Source organism: Protopterus annectens, chromosome 2.part0, assembly GCF_019279795.1.
Source record: "Protopterus annectens isolate FY-2018-M chromosome 2.part0, PAN1.0, whole genome shotgun sequence".
Taxonomy (NCBI): domain Eukaryota; kingdom Metazoa; phylum Chordata; order Ceratodontiformes; family Protopteridae; genus Protopterus; species Protopterus annectens.
This window is the reverse complement of record NC_056728.1, coordinates 135,180,494-135,200,228: the sequence shown is the minus strand read 5'-3', so window position 1 is coordinate 135,200,228 and position 19,735 is coordinate 135,180,494. Positions and strand designations below refer to the sequence as shown.

At 38.5% G+C, this 19,735-nt stretch overlaps 1 protein-coding gene across 2 annotated transcripts in view; it reads right to left on the bottom strand.

The window, feature by feature from the left end:
• Positions 1–19,735, bottom strand: part of HECW2 (HECT, C2 and WW domain containing E3 ubiquitin protein ligase 2) — a 2,117,141-nt gene that overhangs the window by 773,719 nt on the left and 1,323,687 nt on the right. The gene's annotated exons all lie outside the window — the stretch shown is intronic.

Sequence of the window (19,735 nt, the reverse complement as noted above, 5' to 3'; positions counted from 1 at the left end):
CGCTTCTTGAAGAAGCGGGCCGGAGCATCCGGCGGCATATTATAATTGCACCGCTTCCGAAGACCAACCTGGCACAATCTAACCTTCGCTTAATAGTGCGCTTATTCAACCTAGCACAAAGCGACACCCAACAACGTCGTGCTCAGGCCCCAAACAAGGAATACACAAAGTATGATAATCCCTATGCGGTATCTGCTTCCCACAAGAAATACAGTTATTCACTTTTTCTGACATCCGGTAAACCACTGAGGCAAGAAAAAACTAAAATATTCCCCAACGGGGTACTTAGCCAACTTTGACTCGGTCTGAAACTCTGAATTCGAAAAATTTCAGAACGCCGAACGGCACTTGCAACGCTGCTTCTGCATCGGACCATGCGGCAAAAAAGACTGAGGATATGACGTCGGTCATGCGCATTTGTACCCTGACGATCTGATGTCAGTCTTAAGCGCCTTGACCAACGTCAGCCTAATACTTTGATATTCGGGCCGACCGAGGACAGCGGACTACCCAAGTGTAAGGACTGCAGCAATGTGAGATGAAGAACATCTACCTACTGTCTCTGATTTTCAGGGATGTCCTGATTCTGGCACTAAATATTTTTATGTCCCTCTTGAAAATCACTAACCTTTTAATAAAACATGGTGCATTTCAGGCAGCAAAGGTAATCACCATAATTACAATTTCAAACTTCTTTACTACTGGAAATGCATACTAATTCTCAACTTAAAATCAGTACTGCTAGTATTTAAACAGTGTAACTGACTAGGGAACTCTGCCTCTGATTATTTGTTTGATTTGTTACTGATTCTTGTAGGATGTAGGAAGAATTTGAGAATCATGATAATGATTCTTTCACTTTCCTGTTTTTTTTTTTTGTTTGTTTTTTTTTTTAGCACAAAACACATTTCTGCAAACTTTTTTTCCAAATTGCAATACCACTTTTAACCACAAGAGTATCCCTCTAGACTGCAGCCTGCTAACTATTTTTTTTTCTTTTTAACTTGTAGCTTTCTACACACAGTAAACTCTCAGTTAACCGGCACCCATGGGGATTGTTAGATGGCAGATAACTGCAATTTCTGGTTGCTTAAAAGTTACTATTAAAAACAGGACTGTCTAACACTGTACCCTATACTATTTGGTTTGACTTGTTCTCAGGTTAGGGAGAGAGGGAATTTATTCCTATCTTCCCTTTTAAAACTCTAAAAATGTAAGATATGTTTCTGCGGGCGGGAAACTGAAACTGCAACACATGAAAATTATACTGTATTTCTTCGATTTTTTTTTTCCAGCCACTTGAGGCTGCTTTGGTTACTTGAGTTCCAGTTAACTGAGAGTTTACTGAACAAAAACACACATACTATATACCTTTATTCTGTGAGGTGTGTAGTGCATCCATTCATTTGTGTGTTTGCAATGCACGTCTACACGTGTGTGTGTGTGTGTGTGTGTGTGTGTGTGTGTGTGTGTGTGTGTGTGTGTGTGTGTGTGTGTGTGTGATCAAAACTCCCAAATGTAAATACACTTTGGTTGAAAAAAAACAGATAGGCAATATCAACTATTTCCATTCTTTGGGAAAATGCCCCTTCCCTGGAGAGTGTGTGATCGCAGTAACTGTATATAATTATAGGTGGTTGGCTATTTCTCAAGCATATATTGTGACTTGTTGATGTTTGCTTTGTCGACCTTTTACTGACGATGTTAGTGACATCGATATTTGGTTACTTTGATTAAGATAAGTATACCTATGTGTGTGTGTGTGTGTGTGTATATATATATATATATATATATATATATATATATATATATATATATATATATAAATTGATAGTTATAGATATAAACAAGTATCAAAAAGAATGCACATAAATTCTATTAAGTCTGCAAACACCAAATTATTTTGTCATTGAGGATGCTACACTGTATGGCAGTGAAACCAGTTTAGAAATAAAAGTTTTTGTACTTTTGTATTAGAATTCTATTGTAGGCATTTTTCTTTTCAGGCTGGAGTGCTGATTTTTGATGCGTGTGATATACATACATATATATATATATATATATATATATATATATATATATATATATATATATAATTCTTTGTATGTGTATGTATTTATCATAGTCAACATTATAAATCCCCCTTTTCCCATTTTCTACATAGGGTTGAAATGTTATTTCAAATGTCTCCACCTGTCTCAATTCGTGGCTAGTCTCATATATTGTTTAACATTCATGCTTGTGATGCAGATCTTCTCCCACACACACTCCCTGTCCCTCTTTGCGGTACATACTTGTTTCCTCTTGGCTTCTTCCTGTCTCTCCCAAATCTTCTTCATCTCTTTTCTTTTACACGTGACCAAGTCACTGTAATTTGTTCTATATGACCTTTATGCAGTTGGAGCTCCTTTGGTTTCTCCTCTGATGTCATCATTTCTTCATCTGTCTCACAGTGTGCATCCTACCACTGATGTCAGGCACTTCTTTTCCATCATCTGTCTTCACTACCTAAGTTACTGTACCATACAAAGGTACTGTTCACACTGTATTGTACCTTACTTTTCAGCTTCTTTGGCATTCTTCTGTCATCTACCACACCTGACACTTCATACCAGTTGGCTGCAGCCCCTCTGATTCTAGCTTTGATCCCCTTATTCAGACCCCGCCTTCTCCTCCACCACCCCTGCCAGATACCTGAAGCTGTTAACTTGTTCCACTATTTTCCCTTCTACCTCAGTTCTCAGCTTCTTATGAAATTCTCCTTTTGCTGGCATGACAGTTGTCTAGTCTGTATTCAGTTTCATCCCATGTGCCATCAGTTTCGTATTCCATTCCCCTATCCTTTGCACAGAGTCTGCCTGTAATGCACATTGTCTGCATACTGTAAATTTCTTAATCCCTCCCCTCTTACCTGTTTGCTAATGCAATCCATTACCAGTATGAACAGCAGTGGGATCAGAACCGAACCTTGATGCACACATTCCTACTGGGAACCCCTCTACAAGTCAAGCATTGTTTGCACTTGTGTCATTATATCCTTGAATATCACCTGCAGTAATTTTTCCAATATTTCCAAGACTTGGAACCACTACAGGACTTCCAAAATCAGCTTTATTGGGACCTTGTGAAATGTATATATATATCTATCTCTATATCTATGTACATCTATCTATCTATATACAGAGAGAGACAGATAGACAGATATAGAGATATATAGGAAGAGAAAGAGTCTTTCAAACTAACATCACCAAAACTAAAAATACTGAAAAAATACGTAAATTACACATACTGATGAAAATATATAAATAAAACAATAGCTTTTTTGCAAGGAAACAAGCCCCACTCCACCTTCATCATGGGGAAATGCATCTTCCACACCCCCCTGCTACTTAAATATATCAATTCTGGGATCACAAAACAGTGGGAAAAGGTACAAGCTTCCTTACACCAGTTTTCAATAAGGTAAAACACACTGTAAGCAGTAACACACCACTCAATCAAAAGAATTTGATAAAAAAGATTACCAATTCCTTTTCAACAAAGTGAATCAACTGCTACACATGCTATACCCATATGTTCATAGGTAAAAACTAGGCTAACTACCACTGGCACCCTTAAAAGCATAGCCATGCAATCCAAATGTGATCCTTGATTTATATTTAATTTATAGAGGGTGATTTACTAACTGCCTCTGTCCATCAGAGACATAAAGGCCAGATTAGGGGTGAATTTCTGATTAAGCCTCCACTGGTCCAAGTTGCAGTTAAATAGGGATAGGGAGGAATTCCGTTTCACATGGATGGCGAGCCTCTTCCAGATAATTAGAATTATCTGAGAAATACATCTGTCTCTTCAACATGTTCTGTTTATGTTGCAAGCAAAATTTAAGTCTTTTAATTTAGCAGTTCTGATGCTGTTTGTTTAGCAGATGTGCAAATGATTCATCAAACGCGGTCCAGGGATGCCTTGTATGCCAGACAAAGATCACCTCTCAGAAGACTGTATAATACTGTGTAGAGAGAGACAGGGCTTTGAGGCTATCAGCACAGGGTATTGTGTTGACTCTCTGTATTAATTTTGCAAGCAACCTTTGTGAATGTTCCAGTTGCTGTATATGTCTGGTCAGGTACATACCAAACAGGGCATTATAATCTATGCTGGGCCTGATGAGGGCCACGTACAGTGGTGTGATGACCTCTCTGGATGTAGATGCCATGCTCTTGCTTATAATTTGAGCAACATAGAAGGATTTTCTTACTACCTTCAACACACATTGGTCAAAGGCTAGGTTACTATCTTCATGAGTTAAGACCATTAAAAAATGAAAAACAAACTGCAGAATTGGCAAAAAAAAGACACAGGAACATCTCCAATGTAAAACCAATGGTGAAATGTTTAATCACTCAACAGCATACATGACAGTACAGCACGACCGCTGCGAATCACAACAAATAAATAAACAATTAATTCGGTGCAGTATTAAGTGCTTTTCGACTGTAAAGTTAACAGACTTCTTCAGATACTAATACACCGCCCACGTGTTACTTTAACTGTGATACTGTAGTCACATGTTTAATGTTCCGCTTGAATTTAACCCTTTATAGGCACAACTTTTTAATTCTTTTTAACTTCTAATTAACAATTTTTAATGTTTAACAATGTTTTGCAACGTTACACAATGCTTTTGAATGTTCTTAACATTCATTACACATATATGCAACATTGACACAAAGTGAGGGCTTACTTAAGCCTATAAAGAGTTAAATTCAAGCGGAACTTTAAACATGTGACTTCAGTATCACAGTTAAAGTAACGCGTGAATGGTGTATTAGTATCTGAAGGAGTCTGTTTACTTTACAGATGAAAAGCACTTAATACTGCACCGAATTCATTGTTTATTTATTTGTTGTGATTCGCAGCGGTCGTGCTGCGCTGTCGTGTATGCTGTTGATTGCTTAAACATTTCACCATTGATTTTACGTTGGAGCTGTTCCTGCGGCTTTTTTTGCCTATCTTCATGAGTTACCAGATCCCTGACTAGTTAATCAATTTTTAAGGGTGTTTTACTGATGACACAGTTACCTGGGGTGGCAGACTTCCCAAAAGGTACTATAATGCATATCTTGGTATTGCAGTATAAGCCATGGCTTTGGCACCAAATGTTTGTCTGTATTAGATCTTCCTAAAGGGTCTTCTCATTTTGGGGGGATTCAATGTCTGCTCTCAGTTTCCAATCATCTGCAAACCTGGTTAGCCACAGTTATTGGCTTTGACATCTGAGAAGTAGATTTAAAGAGGAGTGGGCCCAGCACAGAGACCTGGAGGACTCCACTGGTGACCGGCCTGCTTGTGGAGGTGGTCTCACTAATTCTAACCTCCTGAGTCCTATCAGTGAGACAGCTAGCTATCCAGCATGCTATAAAGGGGTTTATATCTAGTTCCATAAGTTTGGTGGCAAAGCCCAAGTGGGATATTGTATGAATGCCTTAGCCAGATCTAGGTAAGCAGTATGCGCAGTTTTGCCTATTTACTTTGATGAGAGAGTTTTTATCTTTATGGGAAGCACCCTTCCTGATTTTTATCATATTTTTTTTCCTTTTGTTGTCTATCCTCTTTAATTTGGGATGCTATCAGGATGGTTTGTTTCTGGGGCTAGTTATGGACTTACTTCTGTTAGGTACACCAGCCTCTATGCAACCACTGGGTTTCTGACAACAATTTAACATAGGCTGGTGTGTTCTTGGGTTTAGATGGTCACTGACTTTTGACAAACCATCACTTAATAACAGGTAATTTGCCTTGTAATAGCTCCTAACTGTTACCGATTTTAATGGGATTACAAAGTTGATTTTAATTTAGAAGGAGGCACTGTTATGACTGGACCTTACCAGTGAGGATGAGACAATGGTGGGGGGGGTGCAGCGTTTTCCCAAATTTGTGAGCACAAGGTCTAGTATGTTGGAGTCTCTAGTGAGTGTATTCACTATTTGGTCTAGGGTGTTTGTAGTTACAAAGTCCAGGAATCTCTGTGCCTGTAGATTTGAGGCCATGCAGGATTCCTAATCTATAGAGAGGCAATTGAAGACTCCCATGAGTAAGGTGTAAGCTTGGATGGTAAGTGTCTCCTATATATACATTAGTGAACCTTTTAAGTCTGTGCTTAAATTTCTGTCCTGTATGCTTGTTAAATATCTTTTTATTGAAAATGTTTAAATTTCAAACTCAAGCACACAAACTCTGAAATGAATAAGGGAAGACTGTACAACAAGGTTATATGTACTGTTATTCCTCTGAAATCAATATAATTTAGAAAACTGCCCCACTGTTCTTGGTACACTAATGGAAATTCATGGGCACCACTATAAGCCAAACTTTGGTTAACTGTTGTAAATTCTTCAGCATTTCAATTGGTTCCTCACCTTTTTTTATTAAAATAAATCTAAAGAGACTCAAGCATCAGTCTTTTATAAAGAACCAAGTTTCCCTTCATTACAGAGTTTTTATCTCTTCTCAACATGATAGATTTCTTAACATGCTTTCAAGCCTGCTGTAAACAATCCAAGTAATCTTATCAGTAACTCTACCATTTCTAGTAAACATTTTGTTATTATGTGCCTCAGACATTTTGTCAGCTATTTTCTACAATCAGCCTCTACATTATGTCTTTAAAAAGGCCTACCATCAGTTTACATAGCACTTTTTTAAATTAAACTATAAGGCTTTACCTAACACTCAACCTTTCATCTTTTTATGGAAAATTCACCAGCTAAAAAAATGTTAAGTATTGCCACATTTTAAATTATATAAAGATTTCATTCAAACTATTGCAAAATATAGTTTCTACGTTCTTCCAGAAGGAATCAGTACTCCATTAGTCACAATCTTCAATGTGAATGGAAAAAGTAATGGAAAAAATGTACCAAATATTCCTTTTGAGCCTTTCAACGTACATAAGGGTTATATTACTATCCCTTAATGCTTAGATATGCTTACAAGACTTCATCGTTGTAATCTGCTAATGTTTTTTATAAATGGTGTCTAAACACTGAGGCTGATTTGATTTACGTATTTTGGAACTGAAAATGGGTTTTACCAGGTGTGGACTAGATTGTTTTATAAACATATACTGCCAGCTCTTTCTTTGTGCCTTTGAGCAGGTCTCAAAGGATGCTGGGGAATAGGTCAATTTCAGATTCAGAGTTCTGTCTTAAACTCTGGATAAACTCAGCTTGGATGAGAAATTATATAACCAGTGAACTTCCTCCCATGATATAAATGTTAAGCATTTTCTAAGTGTATTACTTTTTTAAGCTTTCAAGGTGATCGACAAGTTTAAAAGATCTTAATGGACTGGAAAAAAAGCAAACCGAACTGTTTATTACAAATTTTCATGTTGATTTTTGTCTCCTTTGCCCTTTCTATATAATCTTCTGTCATTATTGGATGTGGGGGGAGGGGGCACTGTACTGTGGAAATTTCAATATTTCTAAAAATAAAACAAATATTGCTCTAACAGAATGACAAGGAAGCAGATGCACTTGAAAGAATGCTGACTACATAGTAAATGCTGCTCCATGTTTTTTATTTTTTCAAAACAGTGTAAGAAACTTCTGTGTGTGGAAGATTGTCAGTCCATATATCTCTAGTTAATCACTGTATATTAATCAGATCAGAAAATAGTAGTAGAAGTAGTGAACTTAAACTCATCTCAAGTAAAAAAAAAAAAAAAAAAAAAAAAATTAAAAAATATATAATTGTACAGCATTACTAAGTATTAGAAAGTAATCCAACCAAGGTAGGCAGTCTGTTTCCAGTCGAAAATCCATTATTAAGTACACAGGCAAGCAATCCAAGTAAAACAAAAATAGAGTAATAGTTTCCTCACAAGCTTTCTAACTATACATATATATATATATATATACATATATATATATATATATATATATATATATATATATATATATATATACTTTTTATCAGGCAAGGGAGTGGTTTATTGTGCTGTAAAACAAAGTGTTAAATTCACAACCCTTCCCCCATCAGTGTGACATTCGAGCTGGTCCTGCCCTACTTAGTAGCTGTCATAATAATATAACCCTTATGTACTTTAAATAAAATTTATAATGATATGGTACCTCTTATTTATTAGATTATTAAGTAGATTATTAAGTCTGTGATTTTATCCTAGACAATATACTACATGGCTGTAAATATATTAACCTTAGCCCATTTGGCAATCAAAAAATATATATAAATATATACATATACACTTTGCATGTAAAAAATCATATCCTATTGTCATAACCTATTGTTAAAGATCGCTTTTGTCCTTCTAGACTTCTTCAGGTCTACTATTATCTGATCTGATTAATATACAGTGATTAACTAGAGATATATGGACCGAAAATATTTCACACAGAGAAGTTTCTTACACTGTTTTATTTTTGGACCCACTATACTTGTTTAGTGGGTTGTATTGAGACTTCGGGGATACCATGGAGATTACTTGTTTTTTATTTTTTTTTTCAATAACACACAAGTAAATTATATATTTTGCAGAGGGCAACCCCTCCCAACCCATGATCATTTTTGTCATGCCAAAGTCACACAGTTTTGAGTTAAGTGCAGTTGAAATTATAGAAACTTAATTTTATATCATTCCTAAAATAATGCAACCTGTAATGCAACGAAGAAGCAGGAGACCGGGAGGGCATAACATCCACAGCCCAGTAGTAGGAGCATATAATACGTTTAATGACGTGAATGTGTTATAAAGATTTCACTCATTCTCTGTTTACCTGTTTTACTCATTCCAGAGTTGTGGAGGAGCTGGAGCCTATCCCTTCATTTAGAAAGTACAAAGCAGAGAAACTAATCCTGGACAAGACACCAGTTTAGCACCATGTGCAGACAAATATATTTACTCACTCACACGACAAACCCATCTATGGCCACTTCAGAGGATCAGCAATTTACCTATGGGATGTCTTTGGCTTATGAGAGGTCACTGGAGTACCCAATGAAAATCCATACTAGCACAAGGAGAATAAGACACTCTCGACAGAAGACAACACATGTGAGAACTGACCTACAGAACCAAGCTCTCTGAGTCAGCAGTGCTAACCAGAGTGCTATTGTGCCACCATAATTAAAAATTTAATAAACTAACAACAGTATACTTTTCTCAGCACATTAAGGCAGTATATGTGTCCTTGTTTGGCATCTCACTTTCTCCTACAATGCCATTTTCTCATAGAAGAGCTCACTGCTACTTGCTAAGTTATGTCTCAATCAGACAAGTTCTCCTCAAGACACTCCAATTGCTATCTCTCTCTCTCTCTCTCTATATATATATATATATATATATATATATATATGTGTGTGTGTGTGTGTGTGTGTGTCTGTATATATGTATCTTTTCTCCTTCCAGCTCACCATCAGCAGCATTCTTGTTCACTGACTGTACCAGACTGTTAAGCTTCCCCTGGGCTCCACCACACCCATGTCTAAGGCAGGGGAGGATATCAAAGATGCTGGAGCAGCATTATACTGCTGCCAGGGAGGATGCCATAGTTCCTGTTCCCTCAAGCTTCTCAACTGCTGCCCTTGGGTGGTACATGCACACTTCCACATAAGTACAATCTCCTGACTAAGCAGCTCAACTTTCTTGTATTACAGAGCCTTGCAGGCTCATATGCCGCTTACTGCAACAAGCCATTCAACGCTATACTCATCACTTAAGGAGAGCACAAACAAGGAGATATAATGATGTGATTTTGCTACATGCTGCGGTAGCGTTGTCGCCTCACAGTTAGACGTTGCATGATCGATTCTCAGTTAGAGCGTCTTCTGTGTGTCGACATGCGTGAATGGGCGTTCCTTCGTTGAAGGTTGTGCGTTAGGCCCGGCAAGCCAGCACATAAAAATCTACTGCCAATCATTAGCAGACCGGAGTTCCACTGTGGCGACCCCTATCCTGGAAAAGCCGAAAGAAAGACTGCGAGTATTATTTAGCAGAGTTAATTTTAGGGGAATGGTGTACAGGGGGAGACAGACAAAAATGTGGGTGTTGCAATAACAGAAGTGATAAAGGGTTGTTGTGTGTAAAACAGCCTTATTTTACATTTGGTTATTTAATGTATCCATAATTCAGATTGTAAACATCTAACAATTTTTTTCTAAGTTGTATATAAATGTGTATATAAACAGTCTGTAAATTTACCACCAAGTTGCTGAAAGTCAGGGAATTATAGTTAGACCACCAAAGCCATTTAAAACAAACAGCTGACACTTTGAGCAGCAGGGAATGCAACAGACTGATCACAACAAAGTATCAGGAGCAGTGGCGGCTGGTGACTTCAAATCAAAGGGGGGCTGCAGGAGACAGCTGAATGAGTGGGGTCAATGGAAGGGGTGTGACCAACTAGAAAGGGGAGGGGCTATGCTCAAAACCACAAAAACTGTAACTTTAATTAAATACACTGCCCTGGGTGCCAAACTGTCATTATGAGAGTTCAATCAAGACAAAATGAAGTGCAGAAGGAAAAAAATATTTTGATGCATTGGCTACATGACAGCTTATTTAATATCTGGATGGAAGCAAAAAGGTTGTGAGGCATGAAAAAATAAATTACTTTTTAAATACATTACTGGAATGTCAGTCAAAATCAAGTATAAGATAAACAAGCAGCACTCAACTCAAACCACTTCTCATTGCACTGCAGTTCTAATTCTAAGTTATATTCAGCTTTATAAAAGTACCAAGTAACATGCTGAAAGTAGAAATCTCTGTGATACCCCCACTTGTAAAAATGTTTCTTATCCAAAAAAGACCTGCTGCCTGAACAACTATCTACTTGCTTCATGGGGAAAACATGATCAAAGTAAAAAATGAAAAGCAAACTAGAAACAAGCTCAGCATACATTGCTTAAAAGATTACTGTACAGGTAATGGACCACACATTTATTTATTTATTTATTTGCAGTAGTTTAACCAGGACAGTCCTTTGGGCCTAAAGAACCCGTTTTCAATGGAGTCCTGGGGAGAAAAGCTCCACATACAGATAATACAAAGATTATAGTCCACATACAGATTATACAAAGGTTATGTTACACACATAGTTTACATGAGAAATTAAAGAAAAACATTGTAAGATTGCAGGGTACAAATAAGGAGTTATATGCAAGAAGCCAGCATTAATTTGCTGGTTAGATTTTGAGAAAAAGGAAAAGAGGAGAAGTGTTGGGAGTAGCAAGTAGGTTATGAGGGATGTGTACAGGAGCATTCCCAAGAGGATTTTAGATGAGAGTGTAGGGATTTTTTAAAGGTAGGTTGGTAATGGTTCAAATGCAGGGGGGAAGGGAGTTCCATAGGCGTGCTAGTGAGAAGGACAGGAGGTTTTGTCCAGGAGGGTGTAAGGGTCTGTAAACTTCTATGAAGTTTTGATTATTAGATCTTAGAAGTCTTTGAGTTCTTTGCATTTTGAAGGTAGATGAGAGAGAGGGACAGAGGGATGGCTGGAAAATGAGTTTATGTGCATAGGTGAGCTGAGTGTAGGAGAGGTAGTTGGGAAGCTCTAGCCAGTTGAGTTTATGGAGAGGTTCACAGTGATGGGTGGATGATTTGTTACTGGTAGCGAATCTGGCTATTTTATTGTAACAAGAGGACAGCTTGGTTTTCGGAGAAGATTGTAGGTTTGTAAGAAGAGGGGCACCATAGAGAAGGGAGGGAAGGAGAAATGTGGTAGAGAGAGTAATTTTGGTAGTTGAGGTGAGGAACCGATTGTGACGGTAGAGCATGCCCAATTTTTGATGAGTTTTCTTTATATTTAGTAGCAGATGGGAGTTGAATTTGAGCTTGTCATCAATTTGGACACCCAGTAGTTTGGCTTCAGATACCAGCTCAAGAGATGTGTTGTTTTGGTTGGTGATAGTGAATAGAGATCTATCAAAGTAATTTGTTTTGGAGGGGGTAAATATCATACGTTTAGTCTTAGCAGCATTGAGTGCAAGGTGGTTGTCTTTCATCCATTGTTCTGTGGTGGTGAAAGAGTCTTGGGTGAGTTTTAGAAGAGTTGGGATAGATGAGGAAGCACAAATGATTGTGGAGTTGTCTGCATATTGAATAATGTTTGCAAGGGGGATAGAGTGGTAGAAGACATTAATAAAGATATTGAAGAGGAGTGGACCTAAAATAGAACCTTGTGAAACACCTGTAGGGGTGTTGAGGAAGGAGGAGGTGGCTTTTTTCCATTTGACGGCTTGTTGCCTATTAGAGAGATAGCTAGTAAACCAATGTAGGGAAGAGGGGGTAAGGTGTAGGTTAGATAGCTTAGTAAGAAGTAGGTTATGAGATATAGTGTCGAAGGCTTTAGAGAGATCAACTAGGATGGTAGATACAGTGAAGCCAGAATCTCTTGCTTTATTCACTGTTTCAAGGAAGGATAGGAGAGCGGTCATGGTGCTATGATGGGGTCTGAATCCGTGCTGTGTGGGAGTTAATAGATTGTTGTCCAGAAGATGGGGAAGGAGCTGTAGATGGATACATTTTTCTAGAACTTTTAAAAGGGGAGACAGGATGGCTATGGGACGGAAATTGGTAATGTTAATATTGTTACCACCTTTGTGTAGGGGAATGATGTAAGCTTTTTTCCAGATTTGAGGAACAATACTTTCTTGGATAGAGCGGTTAATTAGTATGCTGATAGGGAGAGCAATGGCTTCTGCAGCTATGCTAAGGTAATATGAGGGAATGTTATCTGGGGCATTGGTGCATGGTTTTAGTTGTTTCAGGAGTTTATATATGGTGGATGTAGGAATAGGATTTAAGGAGAAAGGTGGGGGTGTGGTGTGAGTGGGGGAAGTTGGAGGGGGAGAAGCATGAAGAGGGTTGGGAGAAGTTGGAGGGGGAGAAGTCTGAGGAGAAGTGGGAGAAGTTGGAGGGGGAGAAGCAAGAGGAGAGGTGGGAGAAGAGTGAGGAGAAGTGGAGGTAGGAGAAGGAATGTTATTTGAGAAAGAGGAGGTAAGTTTGGTGATAGAGTCTATGAAGAAGGAATTGAATTGGGTAGCAAGATCTGTGTCATCTACATTTGGGCAGGGGATAGGGTTTTCTGTGGTTCTAGGTTTTAGCAGCATAGTTATACCCCGCCAGAATTTATGAGGGTTAGTTTTGTGGTTTGTTTGGAGTTGGGTGAAGTAGTTACGATGGTCTGTAGAGATAAGTTTTTTAACTGAGTTACGAAGAGTTTTGTATTCATTGAGGGAAGATATAGATTTGTTCTTTTGATATTGTGTCCAGGCTTTGTCTCTAAGTCTCACGGAGGTTAGGGTGTATGCAGTTAACCAGGGGGTGGATTGTTTTTTTATTCTTTTGGTTTTTGAAGGAGCATGAGTATCTAGAAGGTTTAGGAATGTGGTATTAAAGTGAATGATTGCATCATCAAGGGGTAGAGTTTTTAAGGGGTACCAGTTAAGTGATTTTAGGGAATTGTAGAAGGCTTCTGGGTTAAAGGTTTTGTGGCATCGGGAAGTAATGTAATTATGAGTGACTTGTAAGGGAGAAGGAAGACGTCTAGTGAAGATAGGAAGGTGGTCACTGAGGGAGCCAGGTAATGTTCCGCTATCTGGGTAGTAGTGAGGGTGGGAGACTAGAATGCAATCTAGGGTGTTGCCACTGTTGAAGTCTTTGTATGGTCTAGTAATGGAGTTGATGAGTTGACAGTAGTTATATAGGTTGATGTTAAGGGAGTGAGAGGGGGACTGAATGGAGGACCAGTTAAAATTGGTATCTCCCATGATTATAGTTTCATTTTAATGTTAGCTGAGAGCCAGGAGAGGATTTCTTTGAGAATTGGTATATTGTCTCCTGGGGGAATGTAAAGAGAGACAATGTATATGTATTTGTGTTTGTTCAGCTGGAGAAGTGCCAGTATTAATTCTGCTTTGTAGAACTGGGGGATGGCTTTGTCATAGGGAGTTATACATAGGGAGGATGAGTAGAGTAGGGCTACACCACCTCCCTTTTATGGGTTCTGTCTGATCTGATGATTGAGTAGTTAGGTGGTACTATCTCTGAATCTTTTATATGTGGTTTTAGCCAGGTTTCAGAAAGGGCTAGGATGTCTGGTTTGTTGTGAAATAACCAGGAATGTAGATTTGGAATTTTGTTAACTATGCTTTGTGCATTAAGGGATGCAAATAGGATGGATTTAGAATTTGAGGAGGTGAGGTTTGGGCCTGGGTTGGGGTGTATATCACCGGATAAAAGTATGGAAGTTAGGAGTTGAGTTAAGTAGTAGAGGTATTTGAGTTGTTTTGGTTGAAGGATGTGGGTTAAAGGATTAGTGGAGGATATGGGGTGGAAAGTGTGTATACATGTATAATGAGAAGGGATTGGTTTGTAATGAAACCATAGGAAGTGATTAATGGGATAAAGTTCAGAAGAGATGGAGTAGGTATAGTAGGTATGTGATGTGTGGAGAGGGTAGGTTGTATGTAGGAGTAGGGGTGATTGAAGAGGTAAGGCTGGGTGAGATGGTAGATGAGGGTGAGGTTTAGAAGGAGTAGTAGTTAGATAGAAAAGGATGGAATTGTTATGGACATGTTAGAGTTTTAATAAGCAATGTGAGGGTTGAGAAAGGAGGTGGGGAAATCAGATGTGGGTAGTATGACTGGAGGAGGGGATATGAAGAGGAAGGGGTGGAGTTTGGTAGGTAAAGAGGAAGGGGTGGAGTTTGGTAGGAGCAGAGGAAGTAGGTGTGCCTATATGGGTATAAATGTAGAAGTACTGGGGTGGGTGGGAATTGGGGGTAGGGTAGGGGGGCGGAGTGAGCCCACAGGGCAAACGGAGCGGGTAGAGACAAAATAGCAGAATGTGGAATAAGACAATCAGGTAAAATGAAAGACAGGCAACAAGTAAGTGTGAAGGCTGGAAAAAAGAGGAGAGTATGCAGAGAATAGTAAGGAAGAAAGGTAGAATACTTGACTGTTGGTCACTGATAGGGTGCCTGGGGCTGGAGATAAGGTGGTAAATGACTATATAAAAGACTAAGAACAGAGTAGAATGGAGGGTATCCTCAGTAAGTTTACAGAGATGGAATAGGAAAATAAAAGTGGAGAGGCTATTATTTTCACAGGAACAGAGACCGCTTAGGAGAAAAAGTAATGTGCAGGGAATGGGGTTTGAAGCGCCTCCTGGTGGTAACTTATGGTACTGCTTTATTTAGTGGAGAGGGGGGCAGGGAGGGGAAAGAGAAGGAATAAGCAAAACAGGGGCTAAGACTGTGGCGGTACAAGCTGAAGGCAGAAGGGGGGGTTGGCTGCTGGATGATCTGCCTGCTCAGGTGGTCTGGACTAGATATTATAAGAACTTTAGCTTAGATGAATTGACATATAAATAACAACGAGCAGTTAATGTGAATACATACATCCAAAGCCTTATTTGGCATACATCCAAAGCCTTATTTGGGACACATTATTCAGGAAGATATGAGGGGTTTTTCTGTGGTGCCTCACAGTTCCGAGGCTTTCAGAGGGGTGCAAACAGATAGAATGTTGCTGGAACACTCAGGTACACAATGATCCAAAGCCTTATTTGGCATACATCCAAAGCCTTATTTGGGGCACACTATTCAGGAAGATATGAGGGTTTTTTCTGTGGTGGCTCACAGTTCCGAGGCTTTCAGATAGGTGCGAACAGATAGAATGTTGCTAGAACACTCAGGTACACAATGATCCAAAGCCTTATTTGGCATACATCCAAAGCCTTATTTGGGACACACTATTCAGGAAGATATGAGGGTTTTTTCTGTGGTGCCTCACAGTTCCGAGGCTTTCAGAGGGGTGCGAATAGATAGAATGTTGCTGGAACACTCAGGTACACAATGATCCAAAGCCTTATTTGGCATACATCCAAAGCCTTATTTGGGGCACACTATTCAGGAAGATATGAGGGTTTTTTCTGTGGTGCCTCACAGTTCCGAGGCTTTCAGAGGGGGTGCGAACAGATAGAATGTTGCTGGAACTATCAGGTACACAATGATCCAAAGCCTTATTTGGCATACATCCAAAGCCTTATTTGGGACACACTATTCAGGAAGATATGAGGGTTTTTTCTGTGGTGTCTCACAGTTCCGAGGCTTTCAGAGGGGTGCGAACAGATAGAATGTTGCTGGAACACTCAGGTACACAATGATCCAAAGCCTTATTTGGCATACATCCAAAGCCTTATTTGGGACACACTATTCAGGAAGGTATGAAGGTTTTTTCTGTGGTGCCTCACAGTTTCAAGGCTTTCAGAGGGGTGCGAACAGATAGAATGTTGCTGGAACACTCAGGTACACAATGATCCAAAGCCTGATATGATATCAGCCTGATATGATATGATGCCACATGATAGATTGGCATTCTGTTTGGTTTACAGGTAAAGCCTGCAAAGATGACTGCAAGTCTCCAACAAAGATAATGAGCTTCTTAAAATAATGTAATCCTGTCCTTTATTACAAATACTGTTATATGCATTTCAATATCCAAGGCTAATACGTTATCTAGTTATGTAAGTATTCTCTGCATGGCAACAACAGAAAGGCTTTCAGTGTTGGCAATTCTTTAACAGTATGCTTATTAAAGCTTGCTTGCATCTTACAATCTCGGACAAGCATACCTGATGGTCATTAAAGCATTGCTACTTAAACACAGAGCAACAGGCACTTTCTGAATAATAATACGCATAAATCAACAGTATAAAAATATGACAGAAACCAGAAAATTATGCAAAATCAAGGACAGCTGAAAAGCCACTGTATACTCTGCACATTTACACTGCATAACTGCTCCTTGCCTTGCTTGGACACATCCAGAGTCACTACATGGGGGAGTGGGGTGCAACAGGTATGTCACAATTTGAAATATCTCTGGCTGACTATGATGGCCCTGACACATTTGTCATACCTCTCAACCTCAGAGCAAGACATCTGGATAAAGCCATACGTAGAAGTGGGGCAAAGGCCCAAAAATAAGGACAATTTTTAAATATTGCTCTTATAAACTTAGGAAGATAATAGAATAGTAGGTCTTGCATTAGTATGAATTTTCTGAAGGGTATGAAATCTGAAACTCAAATGTCTGTCATTATTTTCTAACTTCAGTTTGTAATGATTTGCCACTAATTTGCCAAAATCACAATTTTATGAAAAATGGAACAAAAATGTGATGCAAAAATACAAAATAGCCACACAATACAGCTAGGAACCTGTCAAAGAAGGGACACTTTTTTAATATTAGTACTGCTAACTTGAGCAGCTGACAAAATAAAAGAATCTACATGCATTTCTGAAATAAAAGTAATCTATAACTCTGATTATTACAGTTATTTATTAATTGTAAACCCTCCACGTTTTCTTCCAAAATTGCCATTTTGCGGAGGGATTATTAGGGGAAGAGCAACATTTTGAGCCAAAATCGAGGACAGTTGAGAGGTTTGGATATAAAGCAATTTATCTGCACGTACCTCTCAACCTGTTAATGCAGGAAATCTGGACAAGGCCAAATATATTGGGGGAACATATAAACAGTACTAAAAATTGCTCTTGTATAAACTGAGACAGTTGATAGAATATAATAGGTCTTGTTTTAGCATGCATTTTTCTAAAGGTTAGGAAGTCTGAAACTCAGTTTCTGTCATTATTTAGTGACTTAATTCCTAAACAATTTGCCAGAAAACCACAAATTTTATGAGGAACAAACCAAAAATAAGAAGCAAAAATCTATTCATTCTGTGAAAATCTGGACAGTTGAGAGCTATAGTTCATCCGGGGCTGTCTTTGAGTTTGCCACCCTTCCCCCCTCACAAAACTATGGTCAAATGGAGACTCCACCCTGCAGCCATTCCAATGAACCATTACTTGGCTATTTCACCACATTTACCATAAACACTAATATGCATACTGCTTTACTTCTACGATGATTTGGACTTCATTTGAAAGTTTTATTTTGCATTTTACAGTACAAACACTAAGACATCTGCTAAACAAAGCAATGCAGTCTCACAATGAAAACAGACTTAGCATTAAAACTTTTCTGCCCTTGAAACACACATTCATTGAAACCCACATTCAAAGAAAATTCATTTTGCCAGTGGCAGATAAAGATTAACTTTGGGCTGTTTTCAAATCATAGGCCCCTTGCACACGAAACATACACGTGGTCTTTGATAGACCTTCCTGATTGTATTAAATTATATTCCTTGTACAATACAGTACAGTTGTTAGAGGGTGTTTTAAATGTATTGTCTTTAACATTTTTCCAGTAAAGAATGAAACAAAATGCATGCACCAATAATGACAAAACTGCCCAATTCAGAACATTTCCATCATAAAAGTCTACTGAAACTTCTACAGTCCACCAGTATTAATAAATATGCACAATCTCTGAAGAAGTAAAAGTCATCTAAATAATTCCACATTAAAGAAATCTGTAACTAATGAAGAGGTTGCTGCTAGCAAACAACTTTATATTTCATTGTTTCATCTACAAATAAAGTGCCTGTTGTCCTTGAGGAATAAATTGCCTATGTTGCATTACAAAATGATAAGCTAGTAATATTGCAATAGGGAATGGATGGCAAACTGATAACAGGTTTATAGTTACTAGGTATCTTCTCCAAAAAGGACTGGAGTATCCACCCCCGTTACAACACAGTACAGTATCAGCAATTCACCTATCTACTGTGGGAGTAGAACCCACAGCCTTCTTCATCAAAAGCAAGTACACTACCTGTTGTGCTAGTAACAATGCAAGCAGACTCAACATAAGCAGCACTAAACTTTTGTTCCCCTGCAGCTCTTGACTTCTTGTAAAATCTACTTGACACTCAGCTGTATCTCTGAACTTTGCAGCACAAGAAATCTGGAAAAAGACAAAATGTATTGGGGGGGGGGGGACAAAAGCCCAAAAACCAGGGACACATTTTAAACATTGCTTGTATAACGTTGGAAAGTTGCTAGAATAAAATGCTGTGTTACCACCATCATTTCACTGCCAAGTATTGAACCCAGGACCCTGTGCAAAACAGGGAGAGCAACAAACCACTATGCCAAATTGTCTGTTTTGTGAAAGACTGGAAGACTGAAACTTAAATGGCTACCATTTAGTGAATTCAGTTCTCACCATAGCTGTCAACCTCTTAGCACAAAATACCTGAACAAAGCCTATAATGGAGGAATACAGCCCCCAAACATATTTAGTGAATTCAGTTCTCACAATACCTCTCAACCTTAGCACAAAAAACCTGGATGAAGTCAATAATGGAGGAATACAGTCCTAAAAATAGGGACAAATTTCAAATACCCATGTTATAAACTTAGAAAATTGCTAGAATAAAAGGTTTTGTGTTACCATGAACTTTCTGAAGAATATGAAGTCTGAAATTCAAACACTTGCTATTTTTATTTATTTAACATTTCTTAACCAGATGCTACCAGTGTACCACTGCACTACTGACTATGTAAGGTAACAAAAAACACAGACACCACAGATTCTACGAGGAACAGAACATAACAAATATGAGGCAAAAAATCTGCAAATTTATTTTTACAAATGGTGGTGGGTAGGGAATTCAGGCCCTTCCCACCTGCAACCAAGGTACAGGGTTCAAGTCTGAGGTATTCTCTACCTACCACCATGTGTTCTCTCTAGCCATCAGTATACAGCAACTGGGGCATTTATACTTCTAATATTC